The sequence below is a fragment of the Lacerta agilis genome, chromosome Z (assembly GCF_009819535.1).
Source record: "Lacerta agilis isolate rLacAgi1 chromosome Z, rLacAgi1.pri, whole genome shotgun sequence".
NCBI classification, from domain to species: domain Eukaryota; kingdom Metazoa; phylum Chordata; class Lepidosauria; order Squamata; family Lacertidae; genus Lacerta; species Lacerta agilis.
In genome coordinates, this window is record NC_046331.1 from 32,091,600 (window position 1) to 32,105,546 (window position 13,947).

Below are 13,947 nucleotides of genomic sequence, written 5' to 3' on the forward strand. Positions count from 1 at the left end.
CATTAATTCTCACTTGTTCCAGAGGCAAAGGAAAAAGGTCTGCACTCATAATCTTATTTCCCTGCAAATGCACGGAGCAAACACTTGCCTTATTACAACTATTGTGATGGGAAAGTATGGTAAATAAGTCTACCCTCCTACTACGAATGGAGGCCTTTGTTCAGGTTGCATTTTAAAGCAAACTAACCTAATTAGTCCAAAAGTTATATGTGTATATAAAGCCCATAACATGTTGGAACCAGATTACCTATGACATTGGCTTACCCTACTTAACCCCTTCAGTCAGTAGAATTGGCACAACTACTGGTGCCATACAATACCCATTCCGCAATTGCAAAAATTCAATCATTTAGTGTGACAACACCTACTTTGGAACTCCCTGTCTGTTGTATCAAGCAGGCACCTTCCCGGTATTCTTTTTGGCGCCTGCTAAAAAAATTCTAGTTTTTACAAACCTACCCAGGTGCTTAGAAAGTTGAAGTATTATTAAATCTGTTTTAGTATTTTAACGCTTGTGTATTTTAAAGTACTGGTGTAAATTCCTCTTGATTTTATTGTTTTGTCTTCTTGTAAACAGCTTTGATGATTTCATTTTCTTTTCTTTTTTTGCAATCAAGCAGTGTATAAATTGCTATTCTTTGGTTATCGTTTTTTTTAATTCAATGTTCTTTTTCTTTTTGTAAATAAATAAATAAATAAATAAAACCTTTAATGAAATAAATAAATAAATAAGGCCCTCAAAGCAATACGTACAGAGTTAGAATGCAGACAGTGCTGAGCTGGATGGGCCAATGGTTTCATTCCACATATTGCTGCTTCCTAGGCCCCTTTGTTGAGTTCTGCAGTGGTGCTGGTGAGCAGTGCTCACCCCCAGATTTACTATAGCATAGAAGAGCAGCATGATAAACAGCTGCAGGAAAATTTAGGCAAATAGAATATATGCAAGCTGATTAGAATGATTGATGGCGGCACATTCTATTTTATTCACACGTCTCCTTGTAAATCCCTGTTTGTTTCACAGCCAAGCAAAAAAGGCTGCCAAGAGTTCGTGGAGATTTCTCCCGGGCATTCTTGTTTCCAATACAGAGAAAGAAGACCTTAGAGTCTGGGGGCATGAGACCTTGGTTTAACCTTGTGGGCTGGAGGCAGGCCCTTGATCTCTCTTCACTGTTCTTGTTCCAACTGCCTAATTGCATCTTCCCAATTTACTCTACTCTAGAGTGGGGGACGTTTGCTTGCTTATTGCCAACTCCTCCATCAAAAACTATCCCAAGCATGAATTCCCTCTTAGTCATATCTGGCTACAGAAAGCAGTTGCCATTTTGACACTGGAGTTAATTCAAGGAAGATTTGATATTATTGTTTTTAGAACAGTCCACAAAACCACCTAGGGCAACTCTTGGGGGCGGGGGGGGGGAGGAAGACATCAATGTTACACAGAGTTCTTTATTTTGGATGTGACTAAGCTAGGACCTCCCTTCAATTTCTCTTTTACCAGTGTCCATGAATAAAAATACAAACCCCCCCCCTTAAAAAAACAACAACTATTATTATTATTATTATTAGCCCAGCACTATACCTAGGGTTGTCCCATTTTATCATTACTACAAACATATAAGGATAGATTAGTTTGAGAATATGGAGGTGTACTCACATTGCATTCAGCAAGTGTACAAGCTGTGGACCTGTGTATACAAGCACTTGACTGTACACTCGTACATTATTCACATGTAATGCTCAGTGCATGTAGTGTCTGTGTAGTTGAGACACCTGAATCAACAACTGCACACTCTTCCACACAAATACTTGCACACATGTAGCTATAGATAGTACTTGTGTTCAGTATAACATGGGAACAAACCTTATGACTGGCTCAGATAAGCATGACTAAAGGAAGTGATCTGAGTATTCAGATATGAAGAGACCTGATCTACACCTCGGGGGTTAATATGCTCGGGGGCTAGTATGAAACTTAGTTATTCACCGGTTCTCACACTTTCCAAATGTTCTGATGCAATTCTCAGCATCAGAAAGGAATTTAAAATGTGTATTTTAAAAAACACATATTTTGAGGGAAGCTACATTTCAAATTTTGAAATTTATGATAAATGTGATTTTTGTTTTTTGTGATTTTTGTTTTTTGTAAATTAATTGGCGGGGGAATGGAACAAACTTATTGGGAAATGCACATCAAAGTGACTTGGATCAGGAAGGGTATTATTATTATTATTATTATTATTATTATTATTATTATTATTATTATTGCATTTCCAGCACAAAGTCAATTTCAGCAGGGGAAACCAAAATGCGAAAAGGCCTGCTTTGCAGCCTCCATACGATCCATTCTAGAGGTGGCAATAAATCAACAGAACCCTTTAACACACAGTGAGAGGCACAGTGAGACTTAGCTTCAAATGAGCTTCCTGGGGCTGCTTCTTTATTTTCTTTGAGCCATTAGCAAGAGCTCCACCCAACCCAGAAAAGCCTGCAAAAGCTGGCGAGCTCTGTTGGCTAGCTTGGACCATCAATCAGCAAGCTTTGGAGGGTGGGCTCAACATTCAAGCAGGGGCGCCTTTCCCGTTGGGCTGAGAGGCGCCCTGTGCCACGGCGCCCGCCCAGCAGGGGTGCATTGAGGAGGTACACGGAGCCACCCGTGCGCCCGCCTTGCCTGCTTCTCTCCTTTCCCGGCAGCAGTGCCTGAAGCGAGGTCGTGGCAGAGGAGGAGGGGCGTCCCCACCTGCTCTGCTCAACCTAGCCCAGCTGCCCAACGCTGCCTGCTCCTCGGGGCGCAGATCGCCTGCGCACCCGCCTTGCCTGCTTCGCTCCTTTCCCGGCAGCAGTGCCTGAAGTAAGGCTGCGATGGTGGTGGCGGAGGAGGAGGAGCTGCAGCTGCCTCCCTCGGCCCCCCCCCGCTAAGCCCAGGTCGCTGTGCCTCCGACAAAGCCGCATTGAAGGCAGGGAGGGGTGCTGGGGACCCCCGAGGCGGGAGCAAAGGCGAGGCAGAGGGGAAAGCGCTTTCCTCACCGGAAGCCTCAGCACAACAGTAGCCCCCTCCTTCTCCGTGCCCCCCTCCTGCTTCTTCTCCTTCTTTCACTGGTTGGCCTTTCCTTTTTCCTTTTCATTTTGCTCCTTTTCTTCCGCCTTGTGCCACCTTCTCTACCTCTTTAATTTGCCTCTTTGTGACTCCTGCCCCCTCATGACATCAATTTGCACAGAATCAAAACGAACAAAAAATGGCAACATCAACTTGCTATTTAAAAAAAACCCCACAAAGCCATTTTCACTCACAGCACTGAAATATCAAAGTTTGCACATTTGCATGAGAATAGGTTTTACTCAAACAAATAGACCTTACCTCTGAGTAGACATGTCTAGGATTTGCCCATTTAATTAGGGTTTACTCATGTTCTCCTTACCCGAGGAACCGAGTTTCCTCTCCCTTTCCTGCCTCCCCTCCGTTTTTTGTCACCTTCTGTGGATGCCTCTCTTTCCCTCTTTCACAATCACCTATCTCTATCTGTCCTCTCTTTATGTCAATTTGCCTTCTGTATAATGTACTGTACAGAAAATAAATCTGAAAATGTTTCAGCATTCTCAGAACTTAACAGAGGCCGCAGCAGTTTGCTGCTGTCATAAACCCACTTAATTTGAAGTAAGTCCCATGGGCAAATGGTAGCCAGGCAAGTGACCTACTAAGTGAGAGGGTAGGCAAGTAGATATGTCCATGTGTAAAGCAAGTGTTATTTACACAGAAGAAAATCCTACTGAATTCAAGTGGGTTTACTCTCAGATAAATGGGATTAGGTTTGCACTCTTGGTCCTGAATGAACAAAAGAACTGTTTGAAATGCTGCAATAGGCCTATACACTCAACGAGACTTACTCTTGAGTAAACCCAAACAATCCTATTAAGCGCACATATACTTACAAGCAAAGCCTCATGATTGACCCCAAGAAGACTTGCTCCCAACATATATTGGAAGGATCTAGGGAACATTTACTTGGGTGTAAGCACCACCATTACAGAACTGAAGAAGCTTCACTGACTGAGTAAACTTGTTCTGACTGCACAGTTGCAGCAATGGGAGCCAGATTCATGCTATTAACCTGGGTAGGGGTGGGGAATATAAAACCCTCAAGGAGAGGGAACCATTCTGCTTGGTCGCCCTTTCATGGTCACCCTTTCCCCCCAATGTGACTGCAACTCCTAGTGACTCTGAGTGGCTGCACTAAGGAAGAACAAATCTGACGAACTTTACATTACACACACAAAAAGTAGGGTTGCCATATGTCCAGGATTTCCCAGACATGTCCTATTTTGGGGGCCAGCATGCCCATCCAGGCAGATTTTTGCATTTTACATGAAGTGTCTGGGTTTGGGGTTTTTTAAAAAAATTAACATTTATTTATTTATTTTAAAAACTTTTTAAATTTTGGGGCCCCTCCAGTCCTGCAAAGCTGCCGACAGCGCTGTAAAAAGGTGAAACTGGGGAGGCGGAGCACCGGAGGGATCTTTGAACGGGGGGCGGGGGGGCGGAGGGATCTTTGAACCACGGCGCCAGATATTCTTAAGACGGCCCTGCTTCCAAGATGCTTAGCTAGGCTGAACAAGGCAAGAAAATTAGGGGGAGCACACAAACTTTTAAAATTGATTTTTAATGACTTTGAAAACAGGACAAAATGCATCCCATTTGAAGTTCAAACAGGACAGGGGATGCTGCTGTTCAAAAATGGGACAATCCTGTTTTTTTAAGGGATGGGTGGCAACCCTATGAGAGTTATAGTCCTTCTTTGCATCCCTGTCCATTGCAGCATTTAGCAGTAATAATATTATTTATCGCCGTCTCTGTTTCACTCCCAGTCATCTAATACCTTTCTCATGCTGTTTTTGAGCACAGAACCCCCCCCTTGAAAAAAGGACTTGTTCACCCATTCTTTTTAAATGTACATGAATGATGTCATGTATATGGATGACACCATATAAACAAAGAAGTAAGCAAGCAATGAGCTAAATAATCTGTTATCTGTTGAGGAAGGATGCTCTGGTGCCTAAGAATGAAGCAGTTTAGGACATTTAAAGCTACAATGAGCTTTTGATGCAAATGGTCACTACAACCGAAAAGAACAGTGATTTTTATGTAAGACCCAAAAGGCATAAAAAAGGATAAATCTCTCTGGAGCATTGCAGCACATCACTGGTCTCGTCCCAAGAATGTCCTTTTGTTCACCTTCTGCCAGGCTAGCTCCGTTTACATGCAGAAATATTTCTGGTCTGCAACATCTGTGCTAAGAACTGGAGGGTCTTTTTAAGACTATGAACTGTGATGCTTCAATAACAAGAGCCCTTTCCTGGCTCAGTGGCCCAGAACAAAGGTTGCAATGGATGGGGAAAGGGTAGAGTTGGGAGGAAGAGGGAAAGTTCTGAATTAACCTGGGAGGATGATGTGCTGTGACAGTAGGAAGCAGCTACTCTCATGCTTTGCTGCAGTGGTAGAAGAAATACAGACTGAAGGCACAGCGCGGGGTAGACAATAGAATTTCTGCTGGAGAATGGAAGAACCTGGGTCATGGAATTCTATACATGGTGCAGAGGATGCACATAGAAGAGGTGGTTGTACAGTGAGACTATGTAGATGGGGGTTGAGCAGTTAATTCCATGCTATTTTGGTCTCAATGGTGCTGAATTATAGGTCTATACCATGCCATTCCACCCTGCTCTATGCATTTTACTCCTGCTTTCCTGTGAGTGCATTCAACTTTTCCATGCAACTTTTGGACAAAATGCATGTTTTTAGTGCACGACTTAGCTGTACAGTATGCAGTTTTCTGTGTGGCTTCACCACTGGCCCATGCACCAATTTCAAACATCACCAGTGTATGAGAAGTGTACCTACATTTCCTCAGATGACTGAGATGCTGTCACTGAAGAGTAAATCCTACAATCCCTTGGCATCTTGGCCACCATCATCTTATACCTGCCTCCAAAAAGCTAAATGCCTTTTAAAAAATCAGTTTAAGAATGGTCACCTGCATCTGTGTGCTACATAGAATTATCATCCTCTTTTGAGCCTCTTTTGAAGCTCAACAACATGCTGAAGTAATACCCCATACTGCTAAATTCTTACTGAGTCAGGATTTGCTCGATTGTGTTTGCTGCAGGGTGGTAGGATGGGAACAAGGGGAATAGCAAGTCACATCTTTGTGTGTGTGTGTGTGTGTGTGTGTGTGTGTGTGTGTGTGTGTGTGTGTGTCTTTACACCTGGACCTACCATTTCCACAAAGTCTGAAAAAGTCTGAAGTGCGGAGGCTGTTCTCATTGCTAATGGAGATGATAAAAATACAAATACAATGCTGGGATGCAATGTGGTAGACAGAGCAGGCTTCCTGCTTCAGACATTCTGGGTCTTTGAATTATAAATAACAGAGCTCAAATTATACCTACTTCAATCAGTTGTTGGAAAACCTTGTATTTTTTGAACCCATTGAGTTCATTTAACAGTAATGAATAAAAAATAGACCATGAATAAAAATAGACCAAGTTGTAATAAACTCATCTTGCCATTGCCTCTTTTCTCTTATTCTTAATGAAAAACGTGAGTTTAGCCACTGAGCCAAACTCCAACATTGTTTCTGACTGCTCCTTTATGGATGGGGTTCTGTGCACTCTCCATTTAGATGCCTACATAACCCTTACAGCAGTGACCTTATGAGAGGTTAGTTCTTTACACTCTGCTTTCACCAAGCTATTTGTATAAGGTAGTAAGAAAAAACAGGGTCTTATAGGATCTCATTCCATTTGATACTAATGGTCCTACCATTAGGCAAAGTGAGCCAACTGCCTCAGTCAACTTCTAGGAGATAGTTCCCTGGCTGTTCCCACCTGTTGCAAGTCAGAGCTGTGTATTATACATGACCTGTATTAGCTTTTAGCAAAGTGCACAGCTCCCACCCCACCCCCAAAATATTATAGCAGTTCAAAGCAGTTCTGATCTGCCCTGGGATGATCTCAGCTGACCCAAGCCCTGAATTCTCCCCACTTCTCCTCACAACCAAACTGCCTTCCCTTTTGACAGTCCTGCATCACTCTGGATGAACCTGATCTGATCCTGAGTGGTACAGGGCTTCTCCAACCTGATCTACTTGAATCCCAGGTTGACCCAAATTGGTCGAAATCAGTTTGGGATCTGGAACCCAGCTGGGTTTGGTGCACAGCCCTGCTGGCTCCCTTAATTAAGCTAGCCTGCTGCCTCAGGTGCAGTGGAGGATGTCCTTACGTCCCTAGTTCTGAAGGAAGATACTGCTGCCAATTCAGACATCTTCTGTATGTTGAATAGGGAGGGAGAGGGAGCCATCTAGTTATTCAAGAGATATTCACGTTATTCAAGAGATATGCTTACCCACTGACCTCTTTAATCTGAGATTATCCCAGAGTGTTCTCCATTCAACATACAGTTGGATTTTGCAGACTTAAAAAAAGAAAAGGTAGAAGAACCTTTCTTTTTTCTTTTTTGCTGCTCTCACTAATATTTTCATATATCTCTGTTAGCAGTAGCAGGCTTTACACAAAACTGTTACTAGCTGCGACAAAACAGTATTAATAAGAGTTTCAGTGGCTCCTCGCCTATGATCTCATGCATTACAAATACTGTCACTCTTCAGCAAAACGCCTAGCACCTATATTAGGCTTTAAAAATACCAGTGTTTTTAAACAAAAACACCACTTTCAAATACTGTGCACAGATCACACATTGGAAATGAGATTTGCTTCCTACTGTGGAGAACTTCAGAGACAGGGTATGTTGCCAAACAGGTAAGGGCTTTTTCCTGGGTTTTTTAAAATCAATAATTCCATTGTTCTATTCTTTTTGTAAAACCCCTTTAATGGCTTTCTTTTTCTTTTAATCAAACAGTGTATAAATCTTAGGAAACAAATTACAAAATATAGTAATTGCTTGATTAAAGCAACCACAACAATTATTGGGGAAGAGCCATAAACTCAGGAGTAGAGCATCTGCCTTGCATAGCCTACAGAATATCTGATGCCCAGAGCAAAAACCCCGAGGAGCCGCTGGCAGCCAGCTGAATAACCTGGACTAATGGTCTGTCTAATAGTCATAGGAAGTTTCCTATGTTCCTATTACAGAAGCAGCAGCAGCAGCAGCAGCAGCAGCAGCAGCAGCAGCAACCTGTTGCACTCCCGACATTTTAGACTACAGCTTCCATCAGCCCCAGCCAGCGCAACCATTCTTGTTGCAGTTCTGGAGCATATCAGGTTGGCAAATGCTGCCTTCTGCAGAGGCATTGATTTGCTTAGAGTGCTGCGTATTTTACGTGGCTGCCACCTTAGCAAGCTTCGCTCCCAAACACAAAAGCAGAGACTGAAGAGGTTTTCATCATGTAGTTGGCTGAAAGCCACTGAAACAGGGGAGTTTATCCTTCAGAGCGGTCCTTTTTCTTTATGTGAAAGGGATTATTCCTCTTGTGATTTGGTGCACTTTTAAAGTAGCCATGGCACCATAAATAATGCTTTAAGAGAGAGGAACGATTTAGGGGCTGAGCAGAAGGGCAATTTCAGAGAGCCTGGAAAGCACCTGAATTTTCACAGAATCACTTAACCCTGACCCTTTTTCGTGTGTCACAGCTACTAAAGTAGATGATTAATATTAGGAATATGATATCTTGGAAGAATGCCAGTTGAAGGAAAGGACTAAGTATTTGAATTAATTGTACCAGCCATCTCACTTTGGTACGAATTTAATTTGACTGCATATTAAAAAGATAGATATGTCTATTATTGGGCAAGAAAGGGGCTTTGCTTGAATAATAACATTACACCCCATTTAGAAATGATGTAGTTTGGAAAAATATGGCATTTACTGAACCTAAATGTAATTTGTAAGTGGTTTTAATACTGCTGGTGTAACCTCCGCCTTGACATAATTTTCTGTACATAAAAATGAATACTACAGCTGCATTTCTATGCACACTTACTACCTGGTAGCAAATTTAATTTAACTCCATGGGACCTCTGAGTAAACATGGCTGGGATCAGACTGGTCTGTGACTATGAAGAGCCATATGTGATGAAGAGCATGTTCCTGAGGTCCCAAGTAAGATCCCTGGCATTTCCTGTTAAATATCGTGGAGGAGAAAGGCTACCAACAACTGCTATTCATGATGGCTCTGTCCTACCTCCACTGTAAAAGACATGCTCTGGATATCAGCTATTAGGAATAACTAGTGAATGAACTGCTATTGCACTCAGGTTCTGCTGGCAGACTTCCTATTGACATCTGCCTGACCACAATCTGCCTGTTCTTACAATCTCGGGCATCAGTACCTAAAAATTTAACACAGCCCTGCTAGATCAGACCAACATCTGACTAGTCTAGCATCCTGCATCCCACAGTGGCCACTCAGGTGCCTCCAAGAAACCAGCATGCTGGGCCTGAAGGCATTCAGCAGCATGCTATTTCACTTCCTCATCATTACTAATGCCCATTAAGGGATTTATCCTCTGTGGATTATTTTAATCCCCACTTTTAAAGCCATCAAAGATGACCATCAATGCATCTTGTGCAGTGAATTAATTAGGTGTTGTGTGAAATTCTATTGCATTTGACCCAAGTCTATTGCCAGTCAGTTTCACTGTGTGATCCCATCATACTGGTATTATGAGGACAGAATAACTTCTCCCTGGCGACTTTCTCAACACAATGGTTTTGTTTGTTTGTTTCAGTGATAAAACTATGAATATGAAAAGAGATCACTAATGCATGAGAAAATGGCATGTCAACAGTACATTTACAATGGGCTGCTTATCTCATGAAGGATATCCATGAACGTGATGTGGTGGTGTTTCATTTTCTTGCAGTGATAGGATCTGTCTAGTAAAGCAAACTGCTGGAAACACGCTGATATAATAGACCAACTATATTCAGGCTTGCGAGAGGACAGAAGGGAAGTAATATCATTCTGCCGAGAAGCTGATCAACAGAAAATCAGTCACTGGGACAAATGACCAAGTGGCGTAAGGTATGGTTACCAGATTTTTTTCAATGAATCTGGGGACACATTTTTTTTTTTAACTGAGTAGCAACAGTGAGTCAATAGTGGGGATGGCGAGGCAAGAGACCCTGGGCCCAAGCACACGTGCATGTTGTATAAAGGTGCAAATCCCTGTGAAACATAAATGTGCAGAGTTTTTAAAAAACTGGGCAACGGCGCACCGCACACCCGTGACTCCCGAGCCTTCCCCAATCTCCTGCCCCCTTCTCCCTTTGCTTTGACAGATTGGGGTGGGGGCTTGGGAGTCACGGGCAGGTGGCCATTGCCCAGGAGGGGCACAAGGCATGCAGTTTCTCTGCCAAGCAAGGTGCAAAGCCCTTCTTTCGTACCCTGTGAAACATAAATGTGCAGAGTTATTTTTTAAAAAACAACAACAACTGGGCAACGGCCGGCTGGCCGGACTCCTGAGCCTCCCCCGATCAGTCAAAACAAAGGTGGCAGGTGGCAGGAGATCTGTACTGCTGGACGTCCCCAGTTCCCCCTCGGCAGTGGCTGTGCCAGTGGCAGTCTCAGCAGCCCGGAGCCAACCTGGTAGTGCAGTTGGCTCTGGCTGGCTTCAGGAGCTGCCCGCTGCCGTGGCACACGCCATTTTCCCTCTCCGGAAGTCCCCATATGATGTGTTGCGCACAAAACACATCATATGGGGACTTCCATAGAGAAAAAATGGGTGGTGCGCCATGGCAGCAGGCAGCAAGCAGCTCCTGAAGCTAACCAGAGCCAACTGCGCTACCGGGCTGGCTCCGGGCTGCTGAGGCTGCCGCTGCCACATTTCCCAGGGAAATGCCTCCAAACTAGGGAAATGCCTCCAAACTAGGGAAATGTCTAAATTTCTCCCTCCTCTTACCCTCCTAGTATTTCCTATACTAGTGTGTTTGTGCGTGCGTGTTCATGCATAAATCAAGACACATTAACAAATAGAGGGGTGTAAGATTGTTCCTCCACCTCCACTCGCATTCTGCTGACTCAAGAATGGGAAGACATTGGATATGGCACTTCAGATTTTTGCTCCTACTGCCACTTTAGGAACATGGCCTTATCTACTGTGATTCAAAGTTGGTCTTCAGCTACAAAGTGCTATGTTAGGAAGAGAAGCTGGTCCCATAGATATATATTCATTTATTAAATTTCTATACCACCCTTCTCTGAGGACCCCAAGGCAGTTTACAAGATAAAAACACTAAAATACGTAACATAGTTAAGAAACAAAAACAACACCCTGCCCCCAATTCAAGTGCTTCTTACAACATTCTTCGCATACATTGTACTATTTTTCTAACCTTGAAAAGTGAATCCAATGTACTTTTGTGTTCCAGAATGTCTATTGAGTAGGGTCTGTTAAATTGTTATGGAATATACCAAGCGCACCTGAAACTCCCCTCCCCTCTTTAACAGACACGTTAACACATGGAGGAACTGCATTTCATACTAGATCCCATTTTATCAATGCCACATTGTTCCGTAAGCTATACAGCTAAGATTCATTGGTTAAAAAGAATTTGATCCAATAACTAATTACATACCTTGCATACATTGCACTTCATATCTTCAACATAAATGTATGTTACCGGTGTGACTTACACTGTAGTACGAAACTATAAAAGTATTTTTAGAAGTAAAATAATATATACAAATTAACAAACGGAAACATCACCAATCAATTCAAACAGATAGAGCACTTTTGATTTTACTAAGTTAAAAATCGTAATATTAGCTATTCTTAAAGGTCCAGGGGAGCAGAAATATTTTTGCCTGGAGCTGAAATAATAGTGATGATGGAAACATAATACATTATTATCATTATCATTATCATTATCATCATTATTATAATTAGTAGTAGTACAGTGGACGCTCGGGTTGCGAACACGATCCGTGTGGGACACACGGGTTGTGATTCGGCGTTTCTGAGCATGCTCAAAGCGAGATTTAGTGCTTCTGTGCATGTGCAAGCACAGAAACCTGGAAGTAACCCATTCCGGTACTTCTGGGTTTGGCGTGGTGCGCAACCCAAAAACACACAACATGAAGTGGCCATAACCCGAGGTATGACTGTAGTAGATAAGATGATGATGATGATATAATGATGATGATGATGATGATGATGATGTACTCCTGTGTGTGAAAGAATAGGAAATATGTCTTCCATGATGGTGCCAGCTGAGAGGTAAGCAAGCATCATCTAGAAACAATCAATGTTCTTTTATTTAAGAACTCATTTTTGAATATAGATCTAACAATTCAATAATTTGTACCACTCAGTCAAGTAAATAATATACAATTCATCAAATAAAATGAAAGAAATTATGGTTTTTTAAAATTATTATTACATGCTAAGTGTGAAGGCATCAGCTACCCAAGGCTATAATATTTCATTTCCAACAGTAGAACACACTGACTTGGTAGAAAAATTTGTCTTTACAATAGAAGTTGAGTGCCCTACATAGTTCATCTTTGAGTCGCCATTCTGCTGTTTGATGTGATAAGGGTTGGCAGATCCAGCTGACAGGTTCCCATGATATTTGGAGGTCTTTAGAAGAGGACACATGTTAGGCATGTGGTCACTGCTGTAAAGTTTTAGAAGCTCTGATCTCTGCCAATTCAAAATTCCAAGTCTCTCATTACTTTCCCACCAAATAAAGGTTAAAGCATCCCAGAGCACAAGTACTCTTTAATGAAGTAATTATGAAATTGGTATTACGTAATGAGGCAATATGTTCTAAGAATAAATATTTATGAAGCGGCTCTGAGAACAGACATTGCATTTGATTAAACTTCCACATCCCATATGTTCATTGCTACGTTCATTTTGGGTATCAAAATGAGAGGGCACATTTGAGATGTAGTGGGTAGTTTGCTGGTTCAAGTTGCCATAAACTGGGCCTAATGAAGAGCAGTCAACATTTGACTATTTTAATGTACTTACATTAAAATCCAAGCTGCATAACATTTCATTATCTGCCCCCTCTTTTCTTTTCTTGAATTTGGGCAAAAATGCCCCAACCTACTGCTGCAAAAGCTACTCCATATTGCTATTGATTTGGCCTGGATGGATTTCATTTGATGTAGTGGTAGGTAGCATGGGCAGGGAGGTAAATTTTATCATAGATTTTTATCATAGGGATTTATAATAGATTTTTATCATAGGGATTCAGAAGCACTATTCAGATGAGTAACACTTGAGCAATGATCCTCACATTGCTACCTGGCTTGGGGTAGGGGGGGTATATTGTATGTTTACAGGTGTGTGTTTTTTGCTCTGGAACCTTCGTTCTGCTGAACACTGATCAGCAGGGGCAGGGTGGACAAGCAGAATGCCCTTTGATATGGCACTAAGAAGCACAATACTGTTGAAGGGGCTTGAACATGGGTAGCATTGCTTAAGTGATAGGTTTTGGAGATTTTCTCTTCTATGTTCACAGATCTGAGTTACCTGCAAGCAGGGATGGAAGAGCAATTCAATTCAGTATGCATTTAAGGCTGAATATATCTGATTTGCACGGTCTGTAACAATATGCAGGCCGAAACACAGTTATCCTTTGAAATCTGCACTTATCTGAATTTTTCAATGTAGCCCTCCAACCAGTGTTTATAAAGGTGTATATATTAGGGAAAGGGAAAGGGACCCCTGACCAGTCATGGATGACTCTGGGGGGTTGCAGTGCTCATCTTGCTTTATTGGCCAAGGGAGCCGGAGTACTCCGGGTCATGTGGCCAGCATGACTAAGCTGCTTCTGGCAAACCAGAGCAGTGCACAGAAACACCATTTACATTCCCACTGGAGTGGTACCTATTTCTCTACTTGCACTTTGATGTGCTTTCAAACTGCTAGATTAGCAGGAGCTGGGACCGAGCAACGGGAGCTCACCCCGTCGTGGGGATTCGA